At 39.7% G+C, this 16,006-nt stretch overlaps 1 non-coding gene across 1 annotated transcript; it reads right to left on the bottom strand.

Moving 5' to 3' along the window:
• Positions 1 to 2,515: 2,515 nt before the first annotated feature.
• On the bottom strand, positions 2,516 to 2,622 carry LOC127124034 (small nucleolar RNA R71). Its single transcript, XR_007803678.1, has one exon. It is a non-coding gene; the product is annotated as a small nucleolar RNA R71 (small nucleolar RNA).
• Positions 2,623 to 16,006: the final 13,384 nt, after the last annotated feature.

Here is a 16,006-nt window from a genome sequence, read left to right as displayed (position 1 = left end):
CCGCCTGAATCCAAACAAGTGTACCTTTGGAGTCCGTTCTGAAAAATTATTGGGTTTTATTGTTAGTGAAAGAGGTATTGAAGTTGATCCTGCCAAAGTCGAAGCAATACAAGAGATGCTTGCGCCTAAAGCTGAGAAGCAAGTCCGAGGTTTTCTTGGCCGCTTGAATTATATTTCCAGATTTATATCCCACATGACTGCCACATGTGCGCTGATAACACTGAAATTTACCGTATTTTCGACTCCGATTTCACATGCATTCTAGTTGTTTTATTGTTATTTTGTTGTGTTATTACTATGTTTTCCTTTGTTTTCAGGTTTTTACTTTAATCGGAGCCCCGATCGAGAAAAGGAGTGAAAAAGAGCTTAAAACCCTAAAATTCAGCATTTTGCACTTGTGGCCTACCCCATGGCTGGCGCCACAGACCCTGCAATGACGTGTCCAAGCTCAACTTTCCTCAACTGCAGCGTTCCCCACTACTTCCACTAAGGCGCCTCAAAATGGCCTTGTGGCGGGCGCCATAGCTTTGTGGCGGGCGCCACAAGAGGAAAAAAGTTTCCCTCCCATTTTCAAGTTGAAGGGCATCCAAGTCATTTCCATCTTTTTACTTGCTTATAAATAGAAACTCGAAATCACTTTTACAATCATCCAAACTTAGAACAGAGGTAAACTCAGAGCAACTTTGTTTCACTTAGGCATATATTCAGTATTTTAAAGTGGTAATCGCTTCGCATTGGAGTGTTACCATAATTGTGTAATCAAGTCTGTGATCGAGTCTGCAATCGAGTTTGGAGCACTTTGGAAGGAAGTTAATCCTGCCGCCATTTTCATTTCCGCTTTGCAATTTATTCAACCCTCCGATTGGAGCAGGTTTTTATTACTTGCCTTTACTTTATTTATTTCTCGCACTCGCTTTAAATTATTTATTTTCTCGCACTCGCTTTACTTTATTTATTTCCTCGCACTCGCTTTACTTTATTTATTTCCTTGCACTCGCTTTAAATTATTTATTTCTCGCACTCGCTTTAAATTATTTATTTCCTTGCACTCGCCTTTACTTTATTTATTTCCTCGCACTCGCTTTAAATTATTTATTTCTCGCACTCGCTTTAAATTATTTATTTCCGCACTCGCACTACTTTTATTTAAATTAATGCACTTTTACTTTACCATGTCTAACTAAATTTATAAGGTGAGAATGTAAGGATCGTAATTGAACCGATAATCCGTACAATTGTTCGTAGTAGTACTTAAGGGCTATTTTAACTTTCAACTTAAGTTTTCCCGCACTTCAATTCCGTTGGGTAAGATCGAAAGTCGTCCAACGTCTATTTAAACTTAATTGTTTTTAACTATTTCAAAAACAACGAAAGAGCTTTGTTTAGTTCATTAGGAGATTTTAACTTAAGAAGAAAAGAGATTTTAAAACTATTTTCGGACGCGTTTATAAGTTTAGAGTCTGGTTCGTGAGAACCTCTTTTGGTTAAGAAATCCAGGTTATAATACTTTTCAACTTAGTCAAGATACTATATTTCTTAAAAATAGGTTTACTACTCTAACGCAATGTACGCCTTTTTATAAGTGACAATAAGAGGGTTTGATTAGGGAGTACAATTCGGTTCTGAATACGCGAAAGCGACAGTTCCTGTTAAATTAGTTCTTTTCAAAGTAGAAAATATTGCCCATAAGTAGTTCTATTAGCAAGTACTTGGATTATTAATTGATTACGTGAATTACATTCGACCCTGTCTTTATTAATTAAACTTTATTCAATACTTTACTTTTCATTGCACACTCTAAAAACACCTATTTTGATTGCCTTTGATAAACACCATAACAATAGATAACGATAGATTGACACTTGGTCTCTCTGGATTCGACAATCTTTTATATTACTCTGACGTGTTCGTATACTTGCGAAAAACACCGCACCAAGTTTTTGGCGCCGTTGCCGGGGACCAATTTCATCAAATTTCATTTTCCTGTTGTTATATCGTTTAGACTTAGGTTATTTCCCGTCGGTCAATGTGAAAAACTCGCAGCACCGGAAGTTTAAGCTTAGTATATCCTCTGGCGGAACCTGAACGTTACGCTCGCGCATGTTTATTCTTTCATAGAATTAAGAGAGCTATGGCCGAAGATCAAAACCAAAAACCTCTTAAAGATTTCACTCAACCATCAAATGAAGAACCTAGTTCTAGTATAGTAAACCCAATTATCCCAGCTAATAATTTTGAACTTAAACCATCCCTGTTGCAACTAGTGCAACAGAGACAATTCGCAGGTCTCGCTACCGAGAACTTTAACCAACATTTAAAAATATTTCTTCAATTAGCAGACACTTTTAAAACCAATGGAGCTTCTCCTGAGGCAATACGTTTAAGATTATTCCCTTTTTCCCTCAGAGATAAAGCCCTATCATGGTTAGATTCCCTTCCACCCAATTCTATTACGACTTGGGATAACCTTAGAAGAGTATTCCTTGCTAGATATTTTCCCCCGAGTAAGACTGTCGTTCTTCGAAACCATATAACTAGATTTACCCAAAACCAAGGAGAATCATTGTTCGAAGCTTGGGAGAGATATAAAGAGTTGTTACGAGCATGCCCACATCATGGTTTAGAAAATTGGTTAATCATTCAAACCTTCTATAATGGACTTCAATATAACACGAAGATGACCATCGACGCTGCCGCAAGCGGTGCTCTGATGAACAAACCTTATCCTGAAGCTAGTGCCCTCATTGAAGATATGGCTCAAAACCATCAATCATGGGTAGTCGAACGAGCGACAGTTGAGAAGAAGGAAGCCCAAGGAGGAGTGCGTGAACTAAGCTCTATAGACATGATGCAAGCTAAAATGGACGCATTAGCCCTTAAGGTCGAGCATATGTGCATAAACCCGAATACTGTAGCCGCAGTTTCGTCGGATTGTGAAATATGTGGAACCAAAGGACACCAATCTGCAGAATGCAGTCTATTAAACGAAACCCACTCCGAGCAAGTGAACTACACCCAAGGGAACCCATACTCGAATACTTATAACCCTGGATGGAGGAATCACCCGAACTTCTCCTATAAAAATAATAACCCTATCCAAAATAATGCACCTCCGAGACCTAGTTATCAAGCCCCAAGATCGAATCAACCTATGCAACCTGTGCCACCAAAGCCGAGCCTTGAGAAAATTATGGAAAATTTTATCACCGCTCAAACCCAACAAAACAAGGAGTTCATGAACCAAAACATTCATGTTAACGAATTGATTGCTCAGTTAGGAATCAAGGTTGACCAAATAGTTACTCATACCAAGATGCTTGAAACCCAGATCTCTCAGGTAGCTTTAAACCAAGCCCCTCAGAATACACCTGAAGGACAATTCCCTGGACAACCTCAATAAAATCCAAGAGGACAAGCCAATGCCATTACCCTACGAAGTGGGAACTCTTATGATGAGCCACCAAACCCAAGATTGAGTGAACCCGAAACTTCTAAGGAATGTACCAAACCCCCGGAAAAAGTAAAGGAACCAGAGGAATCTGAAACCAGGAAGGTCGAGAGAAAGGAGAAGAACCTAAAGATAAAACTTACGTACCACCCCCGCCATATAAACCACCTATACCATATCCGCAAAGACTCAAACAAACCCAAATCAATAAACAGTATCAAAAATTTATTAAAGTTATAGAAAAACTTCATGTAGAAATCCCTTTCACAGAAGCCATCACCCAAATACCTTATGCAAAGTTTATCAAAGACATCCTTACCAACAAACGTAGACTTGACGATCCGAAGCCTTTGGAATGTAATGCTATTTCCGAGGACAAATTAGCAAAGAAAGATAAAGATCCTGGAAATTTCTCCATTCCTTGCCTTTTGGGTAATCATGTCATTGAAAAAGCTTTTCTAGACTTAGGAGCTAGTGTGAGCCTAATGCCTTTAGCAGTTTGTGAGAGGTTAAACTTAGGAGAATTACAACCTACTAAGATGTCACTTCAGTTAGCCGATAGATCTGTCAAATATGCGATAGGCATTTTAGAAGATGTTCCTGTTAGGATAGGTCAGTTATTTATTCCTACTGACTTTGTTGTCATGGACATCAAAGAGGATAATGATATACCAATCCTTCTAGGTAGACCATTCTTATCGACTGCAGGAGCCATAATAGATGTCAAGAAAGGAAAGTTGACATTTGAGGTAGGTGACGAGAAAATAGAATTTATACTTTCGAAATTTCTTATGGCACCTGTGATGGGAGACGCGTGTTATGCCTTAGATATCATTGATGAATGTGTTAGAGAATTAGAACAAAAAGAAATTATAAAAACAATTAAGTTACCATCAACTCTCATAAGGGAAGATGATGACTTTAAGAAACCCTACATCGATGATAACCTTTACGAATGTTTATCCCTTACCCCAGATCCTATGCCATACCCTAAGAAACCAACCTTAGAACTTAAGGAACTGCCTAAGAACCTGAGATATGAGTTCCTCGATGAAAAGATGAGTCGTCCAGTTATAGTCAGTGCTACCTTGAGCCAAGAGGAAACGAACCAACTTTTAGACGTTTTACGAAGACACCCCTCAGCCTTAGGATATAATATCTCTGACCTGAAAGGTATAAGCCTATCCGTATGCATGCATCGGATTTCGCTAGAAGAAGATTCAAAACCCTCAGGGGAGCATCAGAGAAGAATAAACCCTATAATGAGTGATGTTGTTAAGAAGGAAGTTCTTAAGTTACTTGAGGCAGGTATAATCTATCAGATCTCGGATAGTAAGTGGGTGAGCCCTGTGCATGTAGTACCTAAAAATGGAGGCATCACAGTCATGCAAAACGATAAAGGCGAACATGTAGCAAAACGTTTAGAAGGAGGATGGCGGATGTGTATAGACTATAGAAAATTAAATAAAGCAACTAGGAAGGATCATTTCCTTTAACCATTTATAGACCAGATGCTGGAGCGTCTAGCTAGACACTCTTACTTCTGCTATCTAGATGGATACTCTGGATTCTTCCAAATACCTATTCACCCTGAAGATCAAGAAAAAACTACCTTTACATGCCCTTATGGAACTTTTGCCTACAGACGAATGCCTTTCGGCCTTTGTAATGCCCCAGCTACTTTCCAACGCTGCATGATGTCAATCTTTGCAGATTACCTAGATGGTATCATGGAAGTGTTTATGGATGATTTCTCAGTTTGCGGATTTGATTTCCACAATTGCCTTGCTAACCTTGAGAAAATCCTGGAGAGATGCGTGGAGGTGAACCTCGTGCTAAACTGGGAAAAGTGTCATTTCATGGTGACCGAAGGAATAGTTTTACGACATATAGTTTCCGAAAAAGGTATAGAGGTAGATAAAGCTAAAATAGAAGTTATAGAAAACCTAAAACCACCAAAAACCATCAGAGAAGTCCGAAGCTTTCTTGGACACGCTGGATTCTATCGGAGTTTTATTAAGGACTTTTCCAAAATAACCAAACCTTTAATTGGACTTTTAATGAAATATGCTGAATTCATTTTTGATGAAAAATGTAATGACGCATTTAATCTTTTAAAACAAGCATTAATCTCAGCACCCATTATGAAACCGCCCGATTGGTCGAAACCTTTTGAGATAATGTGCGATGCTAGTGATTATGCAGTTGGAGCCGTTCTAGGACAAAGGAAAGATAAACAATTACATGCCATTTATTATGCCAGTAGAACCCTAGATGCTGCCCAACTTAACTACGCAACAACTGAAAAAGAATTACTCGTTGTTGTTTTCGTTATAGACAAATTTATATCTTATCTAGTAGGAGCAAAAATTATAGTTTACACCGATCATGCTGCCATTCGTTACCTATTAAGTAAAAAAGATGCCAAGCCCAGGTTACTTCGATGGATTCTATTACTACAAGAGTTTGATTTAGATATAAGAGATAAAAAAGGCACTGAAAATGTAGTAGCCGATCACCTATCTAGGCTAGAACATCTAAAACCAGAACTAGTACCCATAAATGATGATTTCGCCTATGGTAGACTGATAGCTAGAGTAGAAAACATTGAAGATAATAACCTAGATCCTCATGAGCATCCCCAAAATTCCTTAGCAATAAGTAATGTACCCTGGTATGCAGACTTCGTTAATTACCTAGCTGCTGATATAGTACCCCCTGATCTTGACTACCACCACAAGAAGAAATTCTTCCACGATGTGAGAAACTTCTATTGGGACGAACCGCTCCTTTTCAAAAGGGGTAAAGATGGCATTTTTCGCCGTTGCATTTCAGAAGAAGAGGTAAATAGTATTATCGAGCATTGTCATTTTGCACCTTATGATGGACATGCGAGCACCTCTAAGACATACGCCAAGATTCTTCAAGCTGGCCTATTCTGGCCTACCATGTGGCATGATGTCTATGCTTGCATTGTCAAATGTGATAGATGCCAACGCACTAGAAACATTTCAAGACGTGATGAAATGCCTTTAAGAAACATTCAGGAAGTAGAACTGTTCGACGTATGGGGTATAGATTTCATGGGACCTTTCCCACCATCCTTAGGAAACAGGTATATCTTAGTAGCCGTAGACTATGTGTCTAAGTGGATTGAAGTTATAGCTGCACCCACAAACGACACTAGGGTAGTAATCAAACTATTTAAAAACTATATATTCCCTAGATTTGGAACACCATGTTTAGTCATAAGCGATGGAGGATCACAATTCATATCAAGAATATTTGACAAACTTTTAAGAAAATATGGAGTTAGGCATAGAGTAGCAACACCGTACCACCCACAGACTAGTGGCCAAGTAGAAGTGTCCAATAGGGAGATAAAACAAATCCTAGAGAAAACTGTTTCTATTTCTAGGAGAGACTGATCTCAGAAGCTTCAAGAAGCATTATGGGCCTATAGAACCGCTTTCAAAACCCCTATAGGAACTACTCCTTACCAACTAGTCTATGGAAAATCCTGTCACTTACCGTTCGAGTTAGAGCATAAAGCCTATTGGGCCATTAAAACTTTGAATTTAGACTACCTAGCCGCTGGAGAAAAGCGTACCCTAGACATTCATAAATTAGAAGAACTTAGGCAATCTGCCTACGAAAATGCAAAAATATATAAAAAGAGGACAAAAGCCTATCATGACAAAAGAATAGTAAAGAAAAACTTCAATGTAGGCGACTCTGTTCTCCTTTTCAACACTAGGTTACGACTCTTCCCTGGAAAGCTACGTTCAAGATGGACTGGTCCTTTCGAAGTATCCAAGATTCTGAGATCCGGAGCCATAGAAATCAAGAACCAAACATGTATTCCATTCATTGTAAATGGACAAAGACTGAAGCTCTATGAAGGAGAAGACATTCCAGCATACTACTCGAGCCACACCCTGATTGATCCACCAATCCCTACTACTACAGGTGTATAAATTCTAATCTTCAAGCTAATGACGTTAAACAAGCGCTGCGTGGGAGGCAACCCATGGTTTTTCTTTCAATTTTACTTTTTCGCATTTATTTACATTTATTTTTATTTTATTTTGCATCGAGACTAAAAATTTGAATGGTTTGCATTTTCTAGGATCACTTTCTTAACTTTTACAGGATGTAGGATTTCGATGACATGCACGTGGCCTATAGAGATAATGCTCAGAGAGAGCGCTGCATCGCTCTATATCAGCGCCCTATGGCACCCACACGTTACCCTGATCAGCATTGTATGGAGGCACTGGGTATCAAGCCGAGTATCCGATTCCTTAGCCACCAACTTCACTGGGACGAATTTGTTGATGACTTGAGTAACACATACCGGAACCTGACATTGGAGTTCCTGAGTTCATTCGACTATGACCCATACTCTAGACCAAATGGGTATGCTGCTTTCAGGCTCTTTGGAGTTGAGTACTCTTTCAGCCATAAAGAGTTCGACGACCTATTGGGTTTCCAGACCACTCCTGATGCTATCCCGGAAACACCTATGGGATATTTCCTGGGTAAGGAGGTGGAGAAGTTTTTGAGTGATATATCAGGTGGCGGAAGCCAAGATCCATCTATGCAGCTATCTTATGTTATACATAACCCCGCCTTCAGATACTTTCAGATGATATTAGCACATTCCTTCCTGGGAAGACCGGATGCAGAGACACTACTGAGTGAAGAGGAGATCTTCCTATTATTTTGTGCATCCCAGTCTCGTCCAGTAGCATGTGGGAACTTTTTATTATACAGTCTCAGCGGTATCTCCAGATCTACCGAAGGAGTCATCCATGTGGGCGGAATCATCATACAGATTGCTGTCGCTTTAGGTCTGTCTCGCAAGCTGTCACATCTTCGGATCTACTGTGGGTACACTACCATGGACATCGACTTCTGTTTGACCAGAGGGTTGATGAGGAGAGCCTCTTTCCACCCATGTCAGTTCCGATTGCTGGTAGACAATGAGGCTATCCATTATTTCACACTGCCAGATCCTATGATAACCAGTGTGCATGATCCAGCGAATTGGAGTTATGCTCTAGAGGGCCAGGGAGAGACCGTCGAGGAGCCGAGATCACCACCCGTTGCTGAATACACGCCTACACCACCATCTCCCAAAATCACTATTTTCTCTAATAATCATTCATTGCAGACACCCGACATACGCACCCAGATTGCTGAGTGTCATAGAGAGATCGCAGAGCTTAAACAGGAGGTGGCTGACCTCACTTTACAAATGGGAGTGTCTGATCTCACTCATGCTATTGAAGCCGACTGTCTATATCAGGAGATCGCAGAGCTCAGGCAGGAGATAGCCATGCTCCGTGGATCCACTCAGGAAGACGACATCCCTACTATATGATCTCACCATTTCATCTTATCTTATCTCTTCTTTTTTATATTTCTCGTATTTGCATACTCATTTTATATTATCGCATTTGGAATATTATATAAACTATGCCTATACATTGATATTTCTGCTTTTATCTATATATGCCTTATGTTTGTTTTATTTGCATTTTTTATTTTCAGTTATTTATTTATTTATTAGTCTAATATTTAATTTTTGTTTTTATTTTTATTTTTATCTTTTATTTTTACTTCTATAAAAATTATGCAAGCCAATGATACTAGGAAATCACAAGACAAATGCTATTCGGACCCCTCAAAGCCAAAAGACAAGAGAAGCCCAAACCAAAGGACCAAAATCTGGCCCAGCCAGATTTTGCCTTGTGGCGCCCGCCATAGGACTTGTGGCGCCCGCCATAGGACCTGTGGCGCCCGCACAACGTCGGTAAAAGGTCGGGGCAGAACCCCTTCCTTCACCATTTTCACACCTTACAACCTTCCAAACCCATTTTTTCACCTTGGAAAAACATCCTTGAACCCACAAAAAGCTCATACCTTTCTAACCACCACACTGTACAAATCATTATTCCGATTTCCATTTTCGATTTCATCCGTCGGATTTTGTAAAAATCCAACCTTTTCACATTCCACTTCATCTTCTTCGTCACTTTTCAAGAGCTTTCAAATGGAGTTTAATGGATTCATTCTTCGAGGAGGGAAACCGGGGGATAGACAAAGAAAAATTATCGAACGGTTGCAAAATCGGGAAATCCTCCCGACAAGGTATGTTGACGAAACCTGTCTCTACACTTTAGGCATCTATCATAGCATATTTCATTTATTAGATAACTTAGGTTTGTATAATTTCTTTTCCAACAAAGAACCCACCTATGAGCGATTGACAATTGAATTTTTGAGTTCCTTAATCTATATTGTCAACCCTAACACTGCTAGCACAATTGGTACTGTCAAATTTAGAATGTTTGCTGTTGAATACGAATTCAGTACCGACGAACTAGTCAGTCTGTTAGGAATCCCTCATGGAGACGGTGCTATTTGTGAGGCCCCTTTGGATTCAGAGTGGTCAATTGAGGTATTTTCCTTCTGGAAGCATTTATCAAACACTTCCATAAACTCTTTTGAAGGAGTTCTTGCCTCAACTATCCACAACCCGGCCATCAGAGTCTTTAGATATCTGTTGGCATGCATTATTTTTGGCCGGGAGAATTCAAATAAGGTTAATGCTAGAGAGCTTCTATTTTTGCAAGGAAGCCTCACAAATAGACGAATTAATTCGGTCCCGTTCATGCTTTCTCATATGACTTTAACTTTGAATAAAGCGGGACCGATTTCTTTTGGTGGATTGATTATGTCTATTGCTCGGGCACTTAACCTGAACAATGAGATGGCTACCCTAGACACTTTACCTCCTCGCACAATTAACCTAAAATTTCTAAGAGACATGAAATTGTGTCGTTCGAGGAGAGAAAGAGGTTATACACTTATGGTTCATGGTGTAGCCATCCCATCTGTTGTTCTACCTTGCACTAGACGTACCGATATACGAGATGAAAGGAATTGGACCTACGCTTTAGATGCTCCACCTGTTTTGGGTCCTCTTCCTCCTAACATTCCTGATGAGGCGGGACATGACACTGATGATGAATATGATCGGAGAGAGAGATCTCCCATACCCCATGTGTCCCCCCATCATCCTTCACCACCACACACCGCACCATCTTCTTCTTCTGCAGGTACCACTCTTGGCTTCTATATTACAGAGGAGATGTGGCGTGACCACATGGCTAGAGAGCAAAGGCGAGATGACCTACTCTCTACCATCCAACAACAACTGGCGGACAACATGAGCTTCATGCAAGAGTCGCAGCTAAGGACAGACAGGTCCTACGACCCTGTTCTACAGTCCCTGCTTACGATTACAAATACGCAAGCCCGTCAGCAACAATACAACCAGCAACACATGGCACTCATTGAAGCCACTCAGAGTTCCATTATAGGTAACCTTCGAGAGGTGAGGGTCGTTCATGATGCCTTGCAGGCCAGGATGGTTCAGCGAGACCGTCGTCGTACCAGATCCCGTCGTCCACCTCAGGATGGCGAAGGCACCAGTGGTCAGCAATAGGTTGCCAGGTAACTCTTCCCTTATCTTATTTCGAAACATTTGGGACAATGTTCGATTTAAGTATGGGAGGAGCCTTTATCGCTTTTCTTTTACTTTCATTTAGTTTGTTCATTTTCTTTGCTGTTTTTAGATAGTTTGTTTATTTTTATTTCCCTTTAGTTGTTTATTTTATTTTTTAGTATAATGCATGAGTCTGACGAGTCACCAAATATAGTAGATCTTTAGTACAATCTAATCTCCCCATACCTTTAGCCCCACCAAATTTTGTTTGCAAAAGAAAACAATGTTATTCCGAAAGTTTTCAGGTTTTAAAAGACATGTTTTGAGTAAGGATGCGGTGACTTGGGAGAACTTTGCGAAACATCAATATTATTTTAGCACCATAGACTTCGTAAATATAGGAATCATTCCCGAAACCCCATATACCATGGCCTTAATCATCATTTCTGTATAAGTCCTCAGTAGTTTATCTCAGCAGTCAGCTCCGGCCTACGCATCCTCTACGTAGGGGACCGATGCAAATAAGTGAATGATCCAGCAAAACAAAACAAAAATAAAAATAAAAATAAAAGAAAGCAAAAAGGCAACTCCGGTATAGGTGACCCTCACAAAGTCATTTAAACCAAAGGATTGTAAAAAATTGCTACAAAAAAGAAAAAAGAAAAAGAAAAAGAAAAACTTACCCGCTGTTAGTTGGTTCAGAGGTATCTGGCACTGAACTCGGTAGGGCGGATTACGATCTGATCCCCCACAACTACAGTTGGGTCCAATAAAAGGGTTTACACATATTTATGTGCCAGAAACCCCATTCTCAGATCATAATCACAAACAGGTCACTCTACTATGAAGCATGTACGGATAACGGGCTTAATGTGATTGCGCTTGAATGAAAAGGACACAAAAAGAGATGAAGAGGCAGGCCTAAGTATCGTGGGATAATGTGGGTTGGTTAATATAGGAATGAAGTTTATGTCCGTATTTGCGGATTAGTGTCATCATGATACCCTTAGTTCACTCAGTTAGTACCTATCACTGCATCCCGACTTGAACTTAGAATTTTTACCTGAAGCGCTCGTTTACACCAGTTTTTCTTTTATGAGCTTTTTAATGTTTTGCTTGAGGACAAGCAAAGGTTTAAGTGTGGGAGAGTTTGATAACACTGAAATTTACCGTATTTTCGACTCTGATTTCACATGCATTCTAGTTGTTTTATTGTTATTTTGTTGTGTTATTGCTATGTTTTCCTTTGTTTTCAGGTTTTTACTTTAATCGGAGCCCCGATCGAGAAAAGGAGTGAAAAAGAGCTAAAAACCCTAAAATTCAGCATTTTGCACTTGTGGCCTACCCCATGGCTGGCGCCATAGACCCTTCCATGACGTGTCCAAGCTCAACTTCCCTCAACTGCCACGTTCCCCACTACTTCCACTAAGGCGCCTCAAAATGGCCTTGTGGCGGACGCCATAGCCTTGTGGCGGGCGCCACAAGAGGAAAAAAGTTTCCCTCCCATTTTCAAGTTGAAGGGCATCCAAGTCATTTCCATCTTTTTACTTGCTTATAAATAGAAACTCGAAATCACTTTTACAATCATCCAAACTTAGAACAGAGGCAAACTCAGAGCAACTTTGTTTCACTTAGGCATATATTCAGTATTTTAAAGTGGTAATCGCTTCGCATTGGAGTGTTACCACAATTGTGTAATCAAGTCTGTGATCGAGTCTGTAATCGAGTTTGGAGCACTTTGGAAGGAAGTTAATCCTGCCGCCATTTTCATTTCCGCTTTGCAATTTATTCAACCCTCCGATTGGAGCAGGTTTTTATTACTTGCCTTTACTTTATTTATTTCTCGCACTCGCTTTAAATTATTTATTTTCTCGCACTCGCTTTACTTTATTTATTTCCTCGCACTCGCTTTACTTTATTTATTTCCTCGCACTCGCTTTAAATTATTTATTTCTCGCACTCGCTTTAAATTATTTATTTCCTCGCACTCACCTTTACTTTATTTATTTCCTCGCACTCGCTTTAAATTATTTATTTCTCGCACTCGCTTTAAATTATTTATTTCCGCACTCGCACTACTTTTATTTACTTTCTGCACTCGCACTACTTTTATTTAAATTAATGCACTTTTACTTTACCATGTCTAACTAAATTTATAAGGTTATAATGTAAGGATCGTAATTGAACCGATAATCCGTACAATTGTTCGTAGTAGTACTTAAGGGCTATTTTAACTTTCAACTTAAGTTTTCCCGCACTTCAATTCCGTTGGGTAAGATCGAAAGTCGTCCAACGTCTATTTAAACTTAATTGTTTTTAACTATTTCAAAAAACAGCGAAAGCGCTTTGTTTAGTTCATTAGGAGATTTTAACTGAAGAAGAAAAGAGATTTTAAAACTATTTTCGGACGCGTTTATAAGTTTAGAGTCTGGTTCGTGAGAACCTCTTTTGGTTAAGAATTCCAGGTTATAATACTTTTCAACTTAGTCAAGATACTATATTTCTTAAAAATAGGTTTACTACTCTAACGCAATGCGCGCCTTTTTATAAGTGACAATAAGAGGGTTTGATTAGGGAGTACAACTCGGTTCTGAATACGCGAAAGCTACAGTTTCTGTTAAATTAGTTCTTTTCAAAGTAGAAAACATTGCCCATAAGTAGTTCTGTTAGCAAGTACTTAGATTATTAATTGATAAAACTTTATTCAATACTTTACTTTTCATTGCAAACTCTAAAAACACCTATTTTGATTGCCTTTGATAAACACCATAACAATAGATAACGATAGATTGACACTTGGTCTCTCTGGATTCGACAATCTTTTATATTACTCTGACGCGTTCGTATACTTGCGAAAAGTACCGCATCATGTGCCTATATTCAAGCTCCTCCAGAAAGATCAATGTCATGATTGGACCGAGGATTGCCAAAAAGCCTTTGACAGTATCAAAGAGTATCTGTCTGAGCCTGTGATTCTGTCTCCGCCTGTGGAAGGGAGACCCTTGGTTATGTACTTGACAGTTCTTGTGGACTTTATGGGTTGTGTATTGGGTTAGCAAGATGAATCAGGGAAGAAAGAGTATGATATATACTATCTGAGTAAGAAGTTCACTGATTGTGAGTCTCGATACTCAATGCTTGAGAAGACATGCTGTGCTTTGGCATGGGCTGCTAAGCGTTTACGCCAGTATATGTTGAATCATACAACTTGGTTAATATCCAAAATGGATCCAATCAAGTATATATTTGAAAAGCCTGCTTTAACTGGGAGAATTGCCCGTTGGCAAATGTTGTTATCTGAGTATGACATTGAGTATCGAGCTCAGAAGGCTATTAAAGGTAGTATCTTGGCTGACCACTTGACGCATCAACCAATTGAGGATTATCAGTCTGTTCAGTAAGACTTCCCTGATGAGGAGATTCTGTATTTGAAAATAAAAGATTGTGATGAGCCTACACTCGATGAAGGGCCAGAGCCTGGTTCCCGATGGGGCATGGTGTTTGATGGCGCTGTAAATCAATATGGAAATGGTATTGGGGCAGTGATTATCACTCCCCAGGGCACATATTTTCCTTTTACTGCAAGGCTAACTTTCAAATACACGAATAATATGGCGGAGTATGAGGCCTGTATTATGGGTTTGGACGAGTGTATTGATCTTAGGATCAAGCATCTTGATGTTTATGGTGATTCGACCCTTGTTGTTAATCAGATTGAGGGTGAATGGGAGACGAATCAGCCTGGCCTCATCCCGTACAGAGATTATGCGAGGAGGATTTCGATGTTCTTTACTGAGGTTGACTTCCATCATATTCCTCGAGATGAGAATCAGATGGCAGATGCTCTTGCTACGCTTGCTTCGATGATTATAGTGAAATTTTGGAATGAAGTCCCTAATATTACTGTGATGCGCTTGGATAGACCAGCTCATGTATTTGCAGTTGAAGAAGTGAAAGATGATAAGCCATGGTATTATGATATCAAATGTTTTCTTCAGAGTCAGATTTACCGGCCTGAGGCATTTGTTAAAGATAAGAAGACTTTGAGGAGATTATCAGGCAATTTCTACCTCAATGGCGATGTGCTTTATAAGAGGAATTTTGACATGGTTCTGCTCAAATGCATGGATAGACACGAAGCAGACCTGATAATGACTGAAGTCCATGAGGGTTCATTTGGTACCCATTCCAATGGACATGCCATGGCAAAGAAGATGTTGAGAGCAAGCTACTATTGGCTGACAATGGAGTCTGACTGTTGCAAATATGTGAAGAAATGCCATAAGTGTCAGATTTATGCGGATAAGATTCATATTCCCCCGACACTTCTGAATGTGATTTCATCACCATGGCCTTTCTCTATGTGGGGAATTGACATGATTGGCATGATAGAGCCAAAGGCGTCAAATGATCACAAATTTATTCTCGTAGCAATTGATTACTTCACCAAGTGGGTTGAAGCGGCATCATATGCAAATGTGACCAGGCAGGTGGTTGTGAAGTTTATCAAGAATCAACTCGTATGCCATTATGGTGTGCCAGACAAGATCATTATTGATAATGGATCTAACTTGAACAACAAGATGGTGAAAGAGCTGTGTAGTGAGTTCAAGATTGCACATCATAATTCTTCTCCCTACATACCCAAGATGAATGGGGTTGTTGAAGTTGCTAATAAGAACATCAAGAAGATTATCTAGAAGATGGTTGTTACGTACAAGGATTGGCATGAAATGCTGCCATTTGCTTTGCATGGCTATCGTACATCTGTCTGCACTTCAATAGGGGCAACCCCTTTCTCTCTTGTTAATGGCATGGAGGTTGTGCTCCCCGTGGAGGTTGAGATCCCATCAATGAGAGTCTTGATGGAAGCCAAGTTGACTGAGGCTGAGTGGGTTTAGAGTCGTTATGACCAATTGAATTTGATTGAAGAGAAGAGATTAAATGTCATGTGTCATGGTCAGTTATATCAGCAAAGGATGAATAAAGCCTTTGATAAGAAGGTCAAGCCTTGTGTGTTCTGAGAAGGTGACCTGGTGCTC

The sequence above is a fragment of the Lathyrus oleraceus genome, chromosome 2 (genome assembly GCF_024323335.1).
Source record: "Lathyrus oleraceus cultivar Zhongwan6 chromosome 2, CAAS_Psat_ZW6_1.0, whole genome shotgun sequence".
NCBI lineage: Eukaryota > Viridiplantae > Streptophyta > Magnoliopsida > Fabales > Fabaceae > Lathyrus > Lathyrus oleraceus.
This window is presented reverse-complemented; position numbering and strand designations above follow the sequence as displayed.